Genomic DNA, 8506 nt, shown 5'->3' with positions numbered 1-8506 from the left:
TTCGTGATCTCCGGGGAACCCGTAAGGCAACTTGGAACTTCGTTGATTTTGTTGAAGTCCACAACGATGACCAACAGCCTTCAGTGGAGGCACAGTCATCAGCCATGGTTGGAGATATTTCAATGGAGATGGAGCGACGTTCGCTTTGCTATGCCCGGAATCTTGACAGATACAAGGAACATGGCATGCCATGGTTGGTCGATGTACTGAAAAGGCTTCCAAAACAGATCGATCCTGAAACTCAGAAGAAAATTCTCGTTCTGGTGAGTTCAGTTGGCCTCCTGATGAACCGGGATTTCGTATCTTTTGAGAAAATCAAGGATCTGCTACTCGAGCTAAAGGTCAGTCAAGCGGACCTTCAGAAATGTAAGATTCTGTCTACATCTCCATGTCAGCGTACGTTTGGATTCACCCTGTACAAACTGTACTACGACATCCCATATCGTATGGTGATCCAGCCAGTGCATCCAAAAAAGAAGCCTCCAACACTGCAACTGGAGCTTGATCACGTGGAACTTCCCGTCCTGCTGGAGGATGAAGAGCCTCAGGTTGTGAGCACAAGCGCAGTGTTCATCCCTGCCAATGTCAGCAGGCGTTGGTCAGACATAGAGATAGGCTTTGTGAACACGGACCCTTCAGTCAGGGTAAAGAATGCATATGCACAGTATGTGCGGGATTGCAAGGCTGCAGGCTTGTCTTTTTTTTTTTTTTAAATGACATCAGAAACAGCAGTATGCGACATTACGTGATGGCAGAGCTTCAGTTCATCCTTTGTCATTTTTTTTTTTTTTTTTTTTTTTTTTTTTAAATAAATAGGACAGGGGGAATGAATGAGAGAAAGAGGGGGAGAGAAAGAAAGAGAACCAAAGGGGAGAAGAGACGGTGAGAAGGGGGGGGGGAAGAGAGAGAGAAAAAAAAAAAGAACTCCTGGGTCACCTGTATGGAGAAAAAAAAACAAAAAAACAAAAGCTGCAGGCAAAAGACTGCACTCGGTGTCAAAGTTGGACAAATAAAGAATTGGTGTTACAGAATTCACCAATCCAGTGCTTTTTCAAGTTATGGTGTGATGAAAAACTTATTGTCTTTTTTTTTTAAACTAAGTTTTGATTTTTTTCCCATGTTACACGAGTGTGATGCCATGTTACGGTTGTAAACATGTTTCCAAAATTGTTAATTTTACCTTGTTTGCTTTGAAAACGTAATTCTTGTAATCAAACAATAAATGTTCGCTTTGTAAATATATCTGATAATTCTGTTTTTGACATCATGTTCTGTTAAAAAAATCATTGTTGAGATGAAAATAATATATGTTATTTTTGTAAACATTTGTGAGAGAAATCTTTTTCTCTCTCTCTTTTTTTTTTTTTTTTAAAACATGTCATAAAGACGAGACCCACAAACTCAGTATGTCTACTCATTAGCTACCTTGCATTATAAATATATAAAGTTTTAAAAAGTGCTTATTAAAAGAAACTATAGTGATGTGATAACTTCCAGCAGTGTCATTCTCATTTTTGTTCTTGATCAGCATTAATACGAAATGTCAGGGAGAGCAAAACGGTCGTCCTTCACAGTCCTCCTCCAACACTGACAAGGATTGTCCACAAAAAAACCCCAAAAAAACCCCCCAAAGAACTGGTCTCCCATTAACATTCATTCAACGTGTACACAAAGATAGACGTTTTTGGAAAAGCATAGTTAATACAAAAGGAGACTTCTCAAACTAAAGAGGAGAGTATTGGCGACTGGTAACACACTGCTGCTGCGACCAACTGGAACACAAGACGACAGGTAAAAATTAAAATAACTAGCAATAATTAGGGGTTAGGTTGGTGTCTAGGTGGGGGTTTTGGTGGGTGCCGGACGCTGTGGCGAAGAGGCCACGCCGATGGCTTCTTCGGTTCTGGAGATATGGCGAATCGGACCAAAAAGGATGGGACAAAACGGTCCCAATCGGAGAAAGGAAGGTGCAGAGGGCCTGGGTCCACCACCACTGTACTCAGCAGGCCCTGCCGGGTCGTTAGACACGCAGCATGGCAGGGATCGGTGACATAACATGTAGCAGTTTCCCTTCACAGAAGCCTCTGCAGCAGGTGGGTGGAGGAGGAGGCAGCAGAACCAGGCCTTTGGAGCACTGTGTCATCTCCTGGTCCTGATGCTTTGAATCTCCCTCTCTGTCTGTCTGTCTGTCACACACACACACACACACACACACACACACACACACACAGTAAGGTCTGAAGTGCAAAATTTGAATTACATTCCTTTGTATCTCTCCCTCTCTCTCACTCTGTCTCTCTCTCTCTCTGTCAACACACACACACACACACACACACACACACACACACACACACACACAAGCTGGTCAGCTGCTTTGCAACTCAATGCGGTACAAATCGACTTGTGTGCCTCTTTTTCTCTTTGGGTTTTCTGTGTGTTTTTTAAAATTTTTAAATCCACAGCAAGTGTCTCTCTCTCTCTCTCTCTCTCTGTCACACACACACACACACACTCAGTAAGGTCTGAAGTGCAAAATTTGAATTACATTCCTTTGTATCTCTCCCTCTCTCTCTGTCTCTGTCACACACACACACACACACACACACACACACACACACAGTGAGGTCTGCAGTGCAACTGGGATTTAACAAGAGGGGCTCCCTCTGCTGCAATTGCATCTGTGGTCCACCGGAGGGCGACCAGCCGGGACGTCCTGTGCTTTGCATATTAAAGTTTTTGCAAGCGCATTGACATGTGTTTTTTGTGTAAAAGAGAGAGAGACACATACACACACAGAGAAGCTGGTCAGCTGCTTTGCAACTGGGATTGAATCAGAGGTGCTCCCTCTTCTGGCTTTTTCTTATGCACACTATTAAAAAAAGTTGGGCGCACCCAAATCAGCGTTCAAAGATTGATGGCTCCCTGTCAGAGCACTGGCTATGAATTTCAGATCGATCAGGCCTTAACTTGACAAAAAAGTTATCAATCGTTCTTTTCATCTTTTCTCATTGCCCACGGTCAGTTATATCCACTTCTGTCGGTCCTAGGATATTCACAAGGCCTGTGTATCATCACTGATTTCTATAATCCACTTGATTCCGATTCACAAGGTCCAGATTCGATTTGGTGCAATTTTTACTCAGAAAGTGAGAGATCTTATAATTCTGATCATTTATCAGTACTGACACTAAACTTTATCAGAGATGTGACCATCACAGCACATGCCGTTGTGTCAAAGTAACTGAGAATAAAATAAAATAAAAAACATAAAGGAGATTTTCCTGGCATGGATTTTATAGCAGATAACCTTAAAAATATTCTGCAATTATACCTAATTTGAAAAAGTTTACATTTCTTCAGTATTAAACAGCAGAAATTAAGCTTTCTTATCCGACGTCATTTAAGTACAAAGGAAAGAAAAGACAGCGGCCGCCAGCGCTGTAAACAACGGTAGACTGATGGGTAATAAGCGAATGAGTAATGCAGAAAACACATGTTTGAGATGGGAAACTTTTCTTGAAGTTTCTCTCACAGTTCACGCACAGCTCGCTGTGCGTGAACTGTGGGTTTTATCGTGTTGGAAGCAAAACAGCAAAAGTAAGAAGGAATTAAGGATGATATTAGCCCCCACGCCGACTAAGCTAATTCTGATGCGTCGGTCCGCTCTGTTTACGTCTTCGTGTGGAATGCGTTTCCTGCTCTCATTTGCTGGTTGTTGTTGAAATAGTTTTGTGAGCTTTAACCTGAGATTCTGGCGTTTCTGGTAAAACACATTTATATTCATTCAATTCAGGATTTAATGAATCGATATCGCTTCATTCAAGCTACTCACCTGTCTATATCCACCTCCACTTCCAGCTGGACCACGGACATTTACTGATTGGTTTAGACCACGAAGGGGAATCACGTGTGTCTGTTGTTGATCACATGGACGTCTGTGGCAAATTTTACAAACACTTCTCATAATGAACGAACTCAGGAGGTTCAACGTTCCAGCGGTGAGCTGCTCTGTGCCACTTCCTTGAATATTAGCTGGGGAAATCAGCCAGATCAGCAGCAGGTGGACACAATCACACAGGTGCGTGGGCCAAGAGCGAGAGCCCGTAAGGATCTCCACCCAGGCAGAGAGGAGGAGGAGAGACAAAGAAAACAAAAACGAACAACAAGAACAACAAAACCTGTAGCCAGCGTGAGCGAACCAGAGAGACACGGGGACCGTGACACATTTTCCCCACCAAGTTGAAGTCACTGATTTTGCTGTTCCAGACTTTTGGACTGAAAGTGAACAGCGGGTCCTGACTCCGCGTCCGTGGTAGAGGTTGACTGTCATGTTGTGTAAAGGTGGCATCCTCCTGCCCTCGTAGGAGTTTTTTGAGCTGTGGATCTAAACAGCTTTTTTTATTATTATTTTTATTTTTGCTTTGCCAGACTTCTACAACCTCAACTGAAAACTGTACGCTCCATGGTAATCCGCTGTTACTGGGAAAATATAAGTCAATGCAGTACTGTGTAAATACAGGGAGTTTATTGAAACACAAAGAACTTCAACAAAGCATAGCATGTTAAACCATGCAATCTGAATGGGAAAAAAAGCCCCCCCCCCCCCCCAAAAAAAGTGGCATTTAACATGATGATATTCTATTGCCTTCTGGGGGAGGAGGTGGTGCGCTCTTTCGTTTTTTCGCCTCTTTGGTGCCGCTCTCCTTCTTCTGTTTATTGTCCTCCTGTAGCTGTAACAAAGAGGGACGAAATAACAAAAAAGAGAAACATATTTGTCAAGTAATTTTACCCCCCCCCCCCCAAAGTGGCATTTAACATTTAACATGATGATATTCTACTGCCTTCTGGGGGAGGGAAGGAACAGCGGTTTTTCTTTTGAGTTTATATTCAAGTTTTCTCCTTCTTGCCCCCTCTGGTGTACAATTTCTTCCTTTTTCCTGTTTAAAAAGAGTTCATATATTTTGTCATTTGACTGTAAGCAGTGCAAGGAGGAGATGCTCGCTTTTTGCATGACAGTCTGCCACTTCAGCCTTCCCTTTCTTTATAAGGCTGGAAAATACTTCAGACCCCTCCTCAGGCAGTAAGGGGCCTGAGGTGGGGTCTGAACTGTGGGTACCGGTATGAGGAGAGAAGGGGCACAGGACTGGATGGTGGGTTAAGGTTAGGATTTGGTTGGGGGAGGGAATTGCTAAAAGTCCTCATCTCGTCTTCAAATCCCTTCTTTCCTGTATTAATGAGAATCCTGCGACAGTCTGTTCAGACCCCTCCCTGACTGAGGAGGGGTCTGAACCGGGTCGGGTAGAAGCTGGAGTGGAAAATGGGTTAGGGTAGAAAGGGAAGGGTGACAGACAGTCACACAAAAAGCAAGCATCTCCTCCTTGCACTGAAGTGGCTGCAATCAGCTGGAGGTCCAGGCTCCAGTGGATGAGGGTACAGGTACTCAACAGGTACAGGGGGCAGCCACGGCATGTTGGTCATGAACTGTTGAGATGGAGATGAATGGCTGCTGGGGTAAAAACCAAACAACCCAACTATGGAAGGCTCCTCACATACCCTCGAGGATACTGGGCAAACCCCACTCAATGAGGGCACCTCAAGAGCCGAAAGAAACATCCAAAATTATTGTTTTATATTATATTATATTATATTGTTTTATAAAAAAGCAAGAAAAATCTTTTCATTTCAGACTGTTGAGGCACACTTGGTTGAGTGGAGCTTCAGTGGCACTGTAAACTATCTGAAAACACATTCACTTCAGTAATTATAATCTTTTAAATGGAAGTAGATCAAACAAGCAACAAGAAAAACTACTCTCGTTCAGTGTAACAAAAAGCACTGTAACAGCTTCATATAGCAGAAGCTTCTCCTGACCACTGGAGCATAGCTGATTCTATAATGAACAGAATAAACAATTATTGAAAGAAGAACTTATTTCTGTCCAAAGGACCTACTGAGCATTGGAACTTAAGAAAGGTGAATCACTCCTCCCACTTTTCCAAGGCTTATGGGGATGGCTCATTTACACACTGGTTCCACTGTTCTAACATACACATTGCTGCTCTACTAGTCGAGTGAATGTTGTCCTTCTGTGCCGAATATCACAGTAGGAAGTGCAGGAATCTGTTCATCTAAACCTGTAATAAAGTTGTTAAGATCCAACATTGTGGCTTGTTCTTTACAGATAAGGGCCTTAGAAAGATTGCTGACTGCTCTGCCTTTAGTCCCATTTTCAGCTCCATCACTGGTATTCAGTCCAAAGTTATAAAACCAGATTTTCCACAGGGTGCTTTCTCCAACTGGGCCTCACCGGGTGGCAACATTTCGCTCATGGAAATCTGTCGATCTGTACCCCTCTGCTTTATAGGACGGAGGAGTCTGTGCACATAGGAGTCACCGATGATCACAGATATTTTCTTCACATGAAGATTCCAGTCCTGCAGTTTCCTCTGTGTGTTGGGGTCTCTCGTTGGAGTGCAGACCTGTCGTTCTGGTGAGGATGGTGAGGAAGGAAGACAATAAGAGGAGGAGTCCTCTGTTATTCTTGTTTGGAGGCAGGTCTGCACACAAGGTTTCAATCTGTGTAGGTTTGTGAGTGTAACTCAAAGCTGTATTGTTTCAGTGAGGGGTTGACACGGTTATTCAGCTGTGTCGTTTCCCTGCTCACCTGTGGCTGTTGTTCTGGTTTACTGGGTGTGTCACTGCTGGTGTGGTAGCTGGATTCCAGTCTGCTAGCTCGGCTATAACCACCGCCTGGTTCTGGTCCAACGACTCGGGCTGGAGACGGCGGCCCAGGTTCCGTTTCTCCCAGGATGCTGCCATCTCAAAGGGGCCTCTCTAGAAAACTGAAAACAAATTTTAAACTCATACTCTATGCTTTGGTTATAATAGTCATGAAGGATAAAAATTGATCTCTGAGCTGAGTTTTTAGCATCTCCTCAATTAGAGTCTGTGTCCTTCTATTGAGATAGCTGGTCTAATCAAAGTTACTAAATTTGTGGTTATTTTTATTCAGAGATTGATGATAACGGTCTTCTGAAACATTTTTCTGATGATCAACCGCTTTAATAAGTCTGTAAATTTTGCAAACTTTAATAAAAAAAGTGTGGATCATCCGATTGTACTCTATTCCTCCGAGGTTCAGCTCTTTCATTCAGGGTGGATTTTACATACCGTTTGTCTCTGGCCACTCCTCGTTAAAATCTCCGATCTCCACCAGTCTGTACAAGGTAACAGATCATGTTGTTTTTTCATGTTAGGCTTCTTCTGGGTTAGGCCTTCCTGTTGCTCATGGTGGAAGATGGGTGCCTTTGTTGACCTAGGAGGGATAGCTGGAGACAGGTATTCTGAAATTGCCTTCTTTATTTTTTTTAACGTAATTTGAGATGGGCTACGTAAAAGGTATTTGCACATACCAAGGCAACTCTTTGGATTCCCCGTCCATAAACATCCGACAGTTCTGAAACATGGTTTTTTCCACACAGAGGATGGGAGAGGAGGAGGGGTGAGGAGGGGAGAGCTGGATGGGGAGGGTTCTGTGGGTTCATAAAATGGAGGTGGTCTGGTCTGATGGATTCCTCAAGCAAACGTGTCCGGTGGCAGTTTTATTTTCACCTAAATAACATTTGGGTGGGAGGAATCGGATCCACCGCAAGGCTTCTTTTTAAACAATTTTTCCCCGTTGTTGTAGCCGTTAACTTTTTAAGTGTCATGAGGGACTGGTTGTCTTGTATACTGGGCTGCGGAGCAACCCAGGCCTGCAAGATGGCATTGACAGTGGGCTTGTTGGTGTGCCATTTCTCCTTGTCCAAAGCCATCTGCACACGTGCAGGCTGAGGTGGGTAAAAGTATTTTCATTCTGAAATACATACAAAACAAACAAAGCAATGCAACAGAAGAGGCTTCTACTGAGCTTGATGCTGACTCAGCCATAGCATCCCCAGGTTCAGTGCTCAGGTATCTGTGGTTTTTAATGCATGCAAATTAATTAGAGCCAAGAGAGATGAAAAAACCAAAATACAAGGGGCGAACATCTCTGACATACAGCAACATATGTGGCTGACTGTTATGAGTCCAGGGTTAGGGTTTCTCTGTCAGATCAAAGAAACAAATCTTTCTTAATATGCTATTGATCCAGTTAGGTCAAGCACTCACCTCGCTTTCAGGCGTTTTACATCTAATGATGGGTTGGACAGTGGGACCCCACATTCTCCTAGGAAGAACTTGCCCCTGTCATCGCTGCCAGCAATTTGATTTTGCAAGGACACTGGACGGATGTTCCTAAAATAGCAGTCCAACAACTGCAGAGAAAAAAAGGAATCAATGTTAAATATCTCATAAAATCAATTCACAAGGTGCCTATAGAGCAAGAAGAGAGTCGCTGCTGAGAATGAATGACTTACTTGTTCTTCCTGGCTGGTTATCTTCAAGTTACCACTCAGCTCAACACCATCAGCTACTGCTTTCCGCGCCATCCAGTCCTCTACCTGTGTATGTAAAAAAAAGGTGT

The 8506-nt window shown here is 43.4% G+C and overlaps 1 protein-coding gene and 1 long non-coding RNA gene across 5 annotated transcripts in view; one reads left to right on the top strand and one right to left on the bottom strand.

Moving 5' to 3' along the window:
* LOC308395840 (uncharacterized protein) overlaps positions 1-8506 on the bottom strand; it is a 102111-nt gene that overhangs the window by 3190 nt on the left and 90415 nt on the right. Inside the window, exons 4-9 of one of the 4 annotated variants that reach the window (XR_013971481.1) lie at positions 8400-8483; positions 8152-8297; positions 7171-7855; positions 6665-6842; positions 3833-6487; positions 771-2186 (exon numbers count right to left, since the gene is read on the bottom strand). The exons of 1 other annotated variant lie outside the window; for it this stretch is intronic. The gene's annotated coding sequence lies outside the window, so the exon portion shown is untranslated. Of the gene's footprint in view, positions 2187-3832; positions 6488-6664; positions 6843-7170; positions 8298-8399; positions 8484-8506 lie in introns of those variants that run through there. 2 more of the 4 variants (XR_013971480.1, XM_080880844.1) reach the window with 2 other exon arrangements.
* Positions 2845-4802, top strand: LOC308395842. The gene is made up of 2 exons (XR_013971483.1): positions 2845-3763; positions 3859-4802. It is a non-coding gene; the product is annotated as an uncharacterized lncRNA (long non-coding RNA).

Source organism: Rhamphochromis sp. 'chilingali' (assembly GCF_963969265.1).
Source record: "Rhamphochromis sp. 'chilingali' genome assembly, chromosome: 4".
NCBI lineage: Eukaryota > Metazoa > Chordata > Actinopteri > Cichliformes > Cichlidae > Rhamphochromis > Rhamphochromis sp. 'chilingali'.
This window is presented reverse-complemented; position numbering and strand designations above follow the sequence as displayed.